This window comes from Brassica oleracea, chromosome C3, assembly GCF_000695525.1.
Source record: "Brassica oleracea var. oleracea cultivar TO1000 chromosome C3, BOL, whole genome shotgun sequence".
Lineage (NCBI taxonomy): Eukaryota > Viridiplantae > Streptophyta > Magnoliopsida > Brassicales > Brassicaceae > Brassica > Brassica oleracea.
In genome coordinates, this window is record NC_027750.1 from 61,231,939 (window position 1) to 61,242,255 (window position 10,317).

The window sequence follows — 10,317 nt, forward strand, 5'->3', positions numbered from 1 at the left end:
AAAAATATATATATATATATATATATATATATATATATATATATATATATATATAAACTTAAGGAAATATATATAAATTTATGTATACATATTTACATAAAATTTATTGTTTGTAAAAATTTAGTTACTAAACAGAATTAACAGTTAAATTTTATAGAATTTTTTTGTTTAAATAATTCAAAGAAAAAAAAGAACGTGTATATAGTTATAAGTAGTTAATAACTATACAGTTTTTTTTTAAAAAAATGATTTAGGAACTAATGACAAATATCAGTGACGTGAGAAATCATGTTATAGTGTATTTAAAATAATTAAAGATATTAAAATTCAGAAGTAACCGTAAGATGCTAACAAAATGCAAAAAAAAAAATTAAATCAATTTCTAATACATGAGATTTTGTTTGATGTTGAGTTAACACTTGACTTATCAATTTTATCAAAGAGATAAATCAAAATTATAACTCAAACATAACACAATTTAACTCAAACATTAACTCAAAAAATTAAAACCAATTCATGATTGGTAACATTTTTAAGGTATAGTCTTAACTCAAACTTAATCAAGTCTACCACATGTGACCAATCGCCATTACAATATGACAAAAACAAATATAGTAATCAATACAAACATTAAAAGATGAGCATAATAAAGTGTTTGATGTTGTTATTGATTTGATTGGCTTAGTGCAATTTCAATTTATTTTGTATTTTCTTATACTTTTCCTTTTTGGATTAGGTTCAGTTTAAACATTAAAGTATGTATATTTTGTCTAAGCCTAGGTACAAGGTAGTTAATAACTCGCATATACATTTTGGTCATTAAAATATAAAACGAATCAAAACTTACGTAATAAAAAAGTTCATATTCATAAAATAAGGGATGATTAGTTGTGGCTGTAGATGCTCTGAACAGCCGAAATTTAGTCTAGAGCTATATATGTCAACCAATCGAGCTTTTTTTTCCTTAAAAAATTCACAGCAAAAAAATCTCTCCAAAATTAAAATATGGTTGTACATAGCTTTATTTTCAGAGCAAAAAATTAATGCTTTAGAAAGCTACAACAATGAAAGTTACAGCAAATAAATCTACAGATTAAATTCTACAGCAAAAAATATAAAGATACAACATTTGCCAATCATCCCCTAAGTCTCACACACAATATATCCAAAAATTCATAAATTTATATTTAAAAATATTATATTTTTAATATTTTCATAAATTGAAATATCAAGCAACTAGAATCTAAATATTAATAATAACTTATCCTAAAATTTAGCCTATGGTACGATTTTTGTTATAAACCATTTAGTGATCGACCCATTTATCAGCCCGTGTAGCAAGACGGGCCAAGCCCATCCGCAGGATCATACTGGCGCCTATCTACTCTTGTGTTTATCTACATTATAGTTGGTGTTTATCTTACGTATTGCTAGTCATTATCTAGTTAAGGATAAGTACGATCTCATGTCGATCCAGTACTTAGACCGTCATTACCATATGTATATAAAAACCAGTTGGCCTACCTAATAATACACACAAGTTCCCCTCTTCATTCACAACGATTTTAACTAAATGAAAAGATAATCTAACGCTCATCTATATCCGGTACATTACATTGATCTTATCTACAAAATTAAATAGTTAAAAATTATAGTTTAGAACCTCTAAAACTTAACAAAATTAAACTAATGTTGACATATTAATAAATTTTGGTTTTCTCTAATATCGTTTTCTTCATTATTTTAAATAGTTAAAAATTCATTAAAATCTAAAAAATCACAAATCAAAAAAATTATTTAATTTATGTAATATCTAAAAGAATATAATATTTTTAAGAATATTATCAGATTTTCTGAGTATTTTACTGGGTCAACATGTGTCGAGTTACGAGTTAATGACAATTTTTAAAATTGTATCAGGTTTCATTGGATTTTTAATTAACATGTTTTTCATACTGAATTATATACATATCACTAGATTTACCGGTTCAACCGTAGATCCGGATCGGATATAAAAACACTGAATAAAACTAAGGACACACATATAATTATTTTATAATCTAAATATGTAGATGATAATTCAAAAAATAGTAGTTAATATCAACTAGCATTTTTTACCAAACAATCAAACCGGCGCTTTAAAAACGCATATCAAAATCTAGTTTATCTTACTAAAATTAAGTACATTACAGAAATAACTTTCAATTTATTCTAGTTACTACAACTTTTGCCTAATAACTATTTATTCTAAAAAATAATTTATTATCATCATACAACTTTTAACATATTATTTATCACCTTTTTCTCAACAAACATAAAAATCTAGTTTATCTTATTAAAATTAAGTACATTACAGAAATAACTTTAATAAATTTATTCTGGTTACTATAACTTTTGCCTAATAAATATTTATTTATTATCATCATACAACTTTTAACATATTAATTATCACCTTTTTCTCAACAAACATTAAACCATATTGGACACTTATTTCATCAACTAATAAACATGTAATTTGAGATCAACATCACTACGTCGATACAGATGGTTTAATTGCCTCAATTTAAAGACAGAGTTTCAGATGCCTATGATTAATAGATTTATTGATTATAGCATATTTCTTTTGTTATAATCAAGCAGTTTAGGCATGCTTTGTTAAACCAGATATATAAATTATGCAAACTAAGATGTCGTTTGCTACATAACATGACACGGTTTGAGCTTTCCACAAATATATATTGTGTGATTAAAAATAATAAACCGGTTTATTATTGTGTATGACATAGCGTGGTTTGAGACTTTTATGATTATGAATTTAGTGATTAATAATAACAAACTTGGTTTACAAAATATTTTCGAGAGTGTTACACTTTTGGTTACTTTTAGTTGGGTCTTTAATTATTTATGACAGGAAGTGAATTTTTAGCTTGATGTGGTACTTCTATACCTGAAATGCCTCTTTGAGTACAGAGCGTTACAACTAGGTTATGTAAACAAACGCCAAATCTTAAACAAAACAAAAATAATATTCCCGCGCAAATACTTATTAGTGCATTCATTCAATACAACCAACACTGAAAATATTAAAAAATTATTTACTTTTTTTGGTTTTAGTCTTTAAAGAGAAAAACAATTTTTAGAAATCATTTGTGCACAGTTTGGTTCATCTTAATTTTCAGATTATTAATGGTTATACCACATTTAAATTATTTTGGTCAAATTACGTTTGGTTCACCCTAAATTATTCGACGTAAATTATTTGATATGATAGGATATGAAATTCAAATAAATTCTGCTAGAAATTTAATACTTTATTAATTTATAACACTAAATATTTTCAAATAGCATGAGCGAAAGTTCCAACAAATATTTTTTTTATAAAAGAATTTCAACATATGCTAAAATAATTTACAAAACATAATTAGCAAAACACTAAAAATAAAACAAAATTTCATTATAAATTGAAAATCTAATATAGACTGAAAAACATATATTATAAAAAATCATTTGGTGTAACATAATATATACTAATTATTATTTATGACATTATTGACACTATTAAATATTACTTTAAATATAACTTTTATGGTTGCCAAAAAAAAGATGTTGGGAAAAAATATAAATTTTATAATTTTAGCACATTACATTTGATTTTCAGTTGATTTTGTTTGGATGTGGGTTTATTAATTTATTATCATGAGAAAAATAGCTAACGTAATAATATTAAAACCTGATACTCTTAGAAAAAAAAATATTAGTTATTTATATTTTGAATTTTGTTAAACTATATCAAACTGAAATAGAAATCAAATAGGAAAAATATAAATCATTAACTTTTCCATAATTTTTTTTATTTGAAAATTTTGTGTTCTCTAACAAAAACTAATGTTAGTGGGTTTTTTCAACTTAAACCAACAGAAAATAATAAAATTTACAATTTGATCTTAGAATAAAAACAAATTATATTTATTATTTTGAATATTATGTAAATTTTCAAATGTTTTATAAAATTTAAATATATTTTAATATAAAATAGTTTTAATGTAAACTCATACGTCCGTAGGGCGGCTAACCCCTAATTATATTATATATTATTCTTATATATTTATATGGGATACAAGTCGATTCAACAAATGAACGAGGGATTATTAATAGGTCTTTTTTTAAATATGATCTAAAACAAAAAGTCAAACATAAAACTACCCCTTAATTTTTTTTAAAATTTTCATTTGCCCTATTCACCCAAAAAGTTCGGATTATTCACGAAAATGTCATTACTTTTTTTTCATTTTTTTTTCAAAAATGAGTGTTTTACTCTGTCATCCTCATCTTCATTAAGTATTTACAATATTGTTATTGCCATCAATACACCAACCCACCATGAACAACCAATTTGAAGCTCTTAATGCAACAATGTTTCGATTTTTACTCTTCAGATCTCTTTTTTTTTTGAATTGAATGTTAAATTTAATTCAAAAGAAAAAAGACATTTTTACAACAAAGCATACTTATGTAAATCTTTAAAAAAGAAACTTCTCCTAATTATTCAATCTTTACTCAAACCAAGCAATCATTCCTCCTTCCATATCTTTATCCCCCCTTCTTCTGATAACAATAAATTTATTTCTCATAGTTTTATCGAGCCTTTTTATTAGCACCTCACTTGGTGATGACCTTTCTCAATGTCTTCGTTGGTTTCTTTCTCTCCACACCGAGTAAACTGTGGCCTGCATAATATATCTCAGAGTGAAGATTTTGATTCTGCTTAAGCTCAGACCATTTGAGGCAAACAAAAAAATTTGCTCTAGATCGACCGAAAACTGGTCACTCATCACACCCTTAGCTAGACTCTCCCATATTCGAGTAGAGTAAGCACACTCAAAAAACAAATGCTTCAACGTCTCCGGGGAGCTCTGGCACAAGACACAAGTTTCATCTATGTTATGGTTCCAACTCCTCATTCGATCACAAGTAGATAATCTCCCTTTCATAACAAGCCAGAATATAAAGGCAAACTTCGGTGTAGCATGTTAAAACCAAGTGGTTTTATGCCAGTAGCATTCATGGTGACTTTCTCGAATTGCCAACCAAGTACTTCTCGTGGAAAACTTGCTTTTATAACATCCCTTCTCATTTTTTCTACATAGATACATCCTCCTCTTGCACCCAATTGTTCTTGAACCTCTCTATTTCATTTTCCACTCTGTTAAGAATGGGAATACGATGATGCCTTCTTCGGTGACTTCTACAAGCCTGCACATTTGCATCAAGCATAATACCCATATCTCAATACCTATGCAGACAAACTAGATCTCTTTCACTTTCTCTCTATATTCATCAAAAAATGCCAAAATTTTGATTCTAAACTTTGTAAGGTTCAAACTCATGATTCTTAGTCATTAACAAGTGGGTTTGTTTCGTGGTGAAGTTATGTGTGATAGGAGAAGCTTATCAAGTTATCTCACTTGTTGAAAGTATGAAATTGAATTTTTTTTTTGGCAGATATGTTCGTCCGAAGAATTCCGTGTAAGTCTTTTGGTCGTTGAAAACTTATACGAAAGTCTTATGGTCAATACATAGGTTATTTTTGCATTGACTTTGTGTGTGTGTTTTAGGGACGAATTCTCTGGAAGTCTTCCAACTTTTCATAGTTAACAAAAAAATCTCGAAAATACCAGTGAAGACTTCCTGGTAAGTCGTCTAGGATACACAAGTTAGTTTTGTAATTGACTAGATTGTGTCATAAGTTTGACTTTATCTAGATGACTTACACGGAAGTCTTCTCACTGTCGGTGAAAGTCATCTCGGGTTACTTTTGCAATTGAAAAATACTTAAATATTAAATCTTAATTAGACGACTTCCATGTAAGTCTTCCGAAAGACGACTTACACGAAAGTCTTCGAGAATTTTATTCTGAGATTCTGGTTAAACCATCGTTATCACATAAGACTTTCGTGTAAGTGTTCTGCCGGAAGACTTACATGGAAGTCGTCTAATTAAAATTAAATATTTAATTTTTATTTTTTAATTGCAAAAGTAACCTGAGACGACCTACATGTAAGTCGTCTAGTTAAATGTAATTTTTGAGTTTATTTTTCCGGTGGAAAACTTCCATGGAAGTCTTATAGAAAAAGTCAAATTTCTGACACAGTTCAGTCAATTTAAAAACTAACATGTTTATCCTAGAAGACTTTCTCTGGTATTTTCGAGATTTTTTCAAAAACAAAAGTAAACCGATATTTACAAAGGAAGACTTAAAAAAAAAACTGTTGTAGAGTACATTTCTATGGAAGTCTTCCATTGTAAATTTTCAATTGCAAAAATGACCTAAATGGAAGTCTTCTGGCGGACGACTTCTGTGGAAGTCTTCTACGTCAATGTTTAATAAACTTTCATTTTCTTTGAAACTATAAAGGTTTTTTTAACATTTTCTTGTTAATTCGTGTATATTAATCGATATTGGGGCTTCTGGGTGAAATTTATAACTTAATTAATTTTAATTATGAGGTTAACAACATTCACGTTTATTAATGTTTCTAGCAAACTCAAGAAGTCTTCCCCTATAATTTTTGCAAACTTGTTAAGTAACTTTAAGATATTTATTTTAACTTTCAAAAGTGTTAAGTAACTTCAAGATTATCAAGTTATATGGTTTAATATGTCTTCTTAGATCATAAGATACATTTTTTTAAAAAATTTCATGAGATTTCAAATTTAAATTTTCAATTAAAATTTAAGTTTCCCACCTAAATTTTAATTTCCCGCTTAAATTTCCCGTTTATATTTTATTTTCCCGCTTAAAATTTAAGTCTTCTGAGAAGACTTCCCAAAAGACCTCGCAAAAAAACTTCTAGTGAAAGTGTTATATGTTTCAACATATGTAATGTTTGATATTTTGTTAATTTGACTAAGTTTTCTTAGAACTCTTCTCCATTAGTTTTAGTAAATTTGATTAAATTTTGTATTTTTTTTGTTTTGCTATTGAAGTTGTTGCAATAACTTCAATAAACTCAAGTTATTTTGGCAAGATAATATTGTAAACATGAACATATTTACTAAAACTTTCATTAATATCTCTTCAAATTTACAATAGAATTCACAAATTCCGAGAAGAGTTCCAAAATCTGACTCAGTTCTGAAAATATGCATATCCAAAAACGTTCAAATGGCTTCAGAACAGAGAAAATAAGTGGAAAATTAGATAGATCTATCTTTATAGAACACACAAAATAGATATCCAACATTTATAGATCTACTTTTAATGGAGTGGAATATGAGAACTGTGTAATAAAAAACCTGCAAGAGCAAGATAAATTAGTGAGAAAGACATGAAGAAAAATCAGACATGAATACTTACCAAAACGTTTAAATCTGTTATGAAAGAGGATACATGACGGAAGACTACGTCAGAAAACTTCCAGGAAGTCTTCAATGAAGTCAGAACACTTCCAGAAACTCTTCTGGTGCATTATAAGATAAATTTTTGTTAGATCTAGATCTGAAAAACCTGCATATCCAAAACCAGATCAGAAAAATTTGCATATTCAAAAACGTTCTAATGGCTTCAAAAAGAGAAAATGAGTGGAATATTAGATATATCTACCTTTATATAACACAAAAAATAGATATCTAAAATTTATAGATTTACCTTTAAAAGAGTGGAAGATGAGAACCATGTGATAAAAAACTGCAAAAATAAGATAAAATTAGTAAGATGAGACAAAAAAAAATAAAAAATTCATATGAAGTTTGAATTTTTCAAGTTCAAAGAGATTAGAAAGAGGTTTGAGAGTTTTAGCGAGAATCATTACATTTTTGTTGCAGCAATTTGAGAGGAAGAGAGAGAATGTATACATTTTCTTTATATATGGAGACAAAAAGTTTTATTTAGGTTAAATATTTTTGATTCAAAAGATTTTCACGAAAGTCTTATATTAGACGACTTCCTGGAAGTCTTCTACCTCTAAATATACTACTCGCCCAGAAGTCTTCTGGAAGTCTTCTTTCTAGACCCTAAATTTATACCCTAAACTTAAATAACTAACTAAATAGAAAAAAAAAACATTTCACTAAACTTAAAATAAACTTTGAAAGTGTTTAATATACACGAAACGCTTCCAAAATCTAATCCTAAAAATACAAACAATACTACAACATATATTATCAAACGCTAGACCAAAGAATACTATGACTCACTACATTCACTCATCTGTGTTAAAAACTTTTCAATTTTACTATATCTTAATTTATATCATTTATAAATGTTTATAACTACATGATTTTAATTTTTCCTCTTTCAAAATATTTTGAATAAAATTTATAAATTATTTTTAAAATCTACAATATCATGAAGTCTTCTCTCAGAAGACTTACAAAGCCCCTAGAGGACTTCCAAAAGTTATATTCGTAAAAGTACATTCTATTTTTTTGTTTGGTCATAAAGGACTACTTGTAATTTCACTAGTCTTTTGGGTTAGTTTTGCATTTGATTCAAGTTGGGGTATACTTTTATGTTTAAAATTATGGATTATGTTTGGCAATTTCCCCTTTTTAATATTAAAAATCATTAATTTAATTTGGTTTATTCAGTGGAAACGAAACGGAATTTATCATGCATAAGATGTATATATCGAAATAAAAATCTATTAATACAAATATAAAATTTGAGCCTAGATGAATGAGATTTTATTCAATGGACTTTCTATACTTAATTTTGAACTATATTATTAAATAATATTATTAAAATAACGGTATTCTAACAAGAATGGTAATGTTTTAATCTCAGTCTTCTCCATTTAGGCTATGAATGTTACTATTCGCACCACACCGCAGTTAACAGTAACAAAAATCTCTACATATACCATATATCTATATGTTTTTATTACTGTTTTAATCGTACTGCAGTTGTACCGCTTGTCCCGCATCGCTCAATCCGTTGTTACGCTTGGGAGCCTTAGATAAACCTGTTAATCAAAGATACATTTGATTTTTTCCTGCAATTAGCTAATGGTTGTTTCAATAGTCAAAAGCCTGTTTTCGACCAATAAAGATAACATTTGACAAAATCAAGAATGCATTAATTACATTTGACTAATTGGCTATACTGTATTATTTAAATGATTATTTCCATAATAGATGTCTAGTTTCTTTTTGTAACACCTACAAAATTTTGACCTCATATCTATATTTAAATGAATTTGCTAATTAAACTGACTGATTATTTTATCTTTATTTCGCTAATGAATTCTTCAATAGTCAAAAGTCTATTTAAAATAAAATGTGATATATTTTATTTTATTATATTCTATTTATTGTTTTCTCATTTAAGCAAACAATTTTATTTTATGTGCTAAAAAGTAAACAAAGAAAAAAAGAACACCCCTTACCTTACGACCAGTATATATAGACATATAAGTATAACATCATTACTAAACCAAAGTCGCCGAAAAGAAAAATATCAAACAAAGAATATTGATCATGGCAAAGTTATCTTGTTCTTATTTTCTTGTACTCATGATTGTATTCTCAGGTAATTTCAATTTCTCATTTCCAATTAAACAAAAATATTACGATCTCTAAGTAAATGATTATATTTTATATATATTTTTCGTCAATGCCATGCTTTTGTAGTATGTTTAATGGTTGAAAAAACTGAGGGAAAGGTATGTGAAATAACGCTTAAAGTAGGAACAGACTGTATAAGGTTCTTTTGCGCTCAAGACTGCGCCGGGCAACACTATGGCGGGCTTGGATATTGTTTTGACGATCCTAACGTTCCTGGACCTCTTAACTGTCGTTGTAGATATGATTGTTAAAGAGATAACTTTATGAAAAGATGTGATAAATATATTAAATAAATGTAAGGTCTTTGATCAAAATAAAACCTATGAAATTCTATATTCTATAAAAGATATCGATTTATAATTAATTTAGGCCATCCAAGTCAAATTTTTCTTCACACCAATCAAATCATCTAATATATTCACGTTAACTATGCCAAGGCACTCACGAGTCACGACCAATAATTCATGACAAATTGCTTTCTTTCTGTCCCCCTCTTTCAGTTTTATTGTCGTCTCAAAGTAACCTTAAATCCCCAAAACATACGTACGATGTTACATCTTATTGTTTAATCCATGAATTTAATTTCAACTCTAATTATTATTATTCTTCTTTTACTCCAGCCGTTACATAAAATTTGCCATTTGAAGGTTTTTATCCTTTTTATATAAACCGCAAACATCCTCTTTCCCTCTCTTTCTACGTCGCATATGCCGTCGTACTCAACAGCGGAACATCAGTTCATCGTATTACTC